The sequence below is a fragment of the Neltuma alba genome, unplaced genomic scaffold (assembly GCF_004799145.2).
Source record: "Neltuma alba isolate B1F8T4 unplaced genomic scaffold, ASM479914v2 tig00011140_pilon, whole genome shotgun sequence".
NCBI classification, from domain to species: Eukaryota; Viridiplantae; Streptophyta; class Magnoliopsida; order Fabales; family Fabaceae; genus Neltuma; species Neltuma alba.
In genome coordinates, this window is record NW_021635875.1 from 82,919 (window position 1) to 84,543 (window position 1,625).

Consider the following 1,625-nt stretch of genomic DNA (forward strand, 5'->3'; position numbering starts at 1 on the left):
ATGAGTTATGGGAGACTCGGATGTTTTCTAAGATTTAGGAAACTTTAAAGAAGTCACGATGAGGCAAACTATAAAAATTGAGCTACAAACTCGGCGAAAGATTAAACAATTAATTTTCTAGGATAAAATTTTATGAATTCTCTAGATAGGGCTGCATGCCTTACCCCTGTAAAACCACCTAAAATGCCTAATTCTTTTTTAGGCCAATTTTTTCAAGTTGGGCTAACACACTTTCTTCAGCTGGAGCGAGCATAGTGGGTTGTAGTTGGAAAAGTACAAATACAAGCGGTACATAAATAGTATAATAACTTACTACCCTCTAAAATCCACCCTACTTGGTTAATGTGTCGCCCTGGGAGATACTTAATCTGCAGCCTTTAACATAAATTATTTTAGACAGTAAACAAATTTCTGCGGTCCATAGAAATAGATTGTGAAAAATCAAGACAAACCAGCTCCAAATGCATGTATAGCTTGCTTGCTCGGTGTCAAGGTTGGAGTTTGATCACATTCAAAAGTTGAAATTGCATTTATTAGTTAGTTGCTAGAATGATTTTTGTCACCCAAAATCTTTCAAACAATTTCAAGGGTGTATGCCTCTTCAACAATGAAAATCTAGTTATCTGGGAAGAAAAATGGTCCAAAATCTAACTACCTAATAAAATATATGCTACAAGCATAGTCGTTCTAATACTCCTAAGTTTTAACAGCGCAATCCTTGGCTCAGCATTTTGCTAGCCATTTATTCCGAACCCTTTAAACAACTGCTTCATGAAAGCCAGATTATGCAGAAATATGGTTGCAGAGACTACAGAGGTAAGATAGCAATAAATTTTGAGCTTACCTGAGTCCAACAGCCTCCAGAAGGTGTAACAAAACTCGCATGTGGAAGAGCTTGAGTACTATGATATCCTCCTCCTTCTGTCCATTCTTGATTTCACCAACAAAGACTATTTTCAAAGACAAGCAGGATCATGATGTAATCAAATTAAAGTTATCATTATGGCACAGGGCTATTCGTTAACTAGACCTACAGAAGTCGAAAATTTGTAAGTCGGCCAGTAGATTAAAGAATAGCGCCCTCAATGAAATGTTGGAAAAATCTGAGCGTTTAAACTCTATTAGATCACAAATCCTAAATGTGAACTAAAATTTCTGTAAACAAGAGAAACGATGTTCCTTGTTTTAATGATGACCTGAACATTTATAACTCCAAGAAAGCTGGCGATTCAAAGAATTCTAAAGCGTAAAATGACATAACAATAGAGAAGAAACTAAACCAAAGCCAGCAGAGCAATATCAAAGCGCTTGCAACATCAAGAGGACCATTGATCGTCTGCATCCAGCTCTCCAAGACCCATTAAGCTACACAAATTTGAACAAAGAACTCTCTAATCATTCGAACAACCAGAATCCAAAAACTAAAAATTACAACGTGAAAGCAAGATCAGGTAGGATGAACACCTTCATCACAGGTTCACGACGACTTCAAACTGAAATCAATCACAATTTCATTAGACTTTTCAGTAAATCTTTCAACATTTAATTCAAGCAGAGGTATCAAATCCGTTAAATTTCTTCATACATATGAAGAACGCACATACTGGAGATCGCACCCAAACTGA

The 1,625-nt window shown here is 36.3% G+C and overlaps 1 long non-coding RNA gene across 1 annotated transcript; it reads right to left on the minus strand.

Moving 5' to 3' along the window:
• Positions 1 to 696: 696 nt before the first annotated feature.
• LOC114761854 (uncharacterized) lies at positions 697 to 1,509 on the minus strand. Its single transcript, XR_003742192.1, has 2 exons — positions 1,327 to 1,509; positions 697 to 1,030 (listed from the first exon to the last, which is right to left on the minus strand). It is a non-coding gene; the product is annotated as an uncharacterized LOC114761854 (long non-coding RNA).
• Between the last annotated feature and the right edge of the window lie 116 nt (positions 1,510 to 1,625).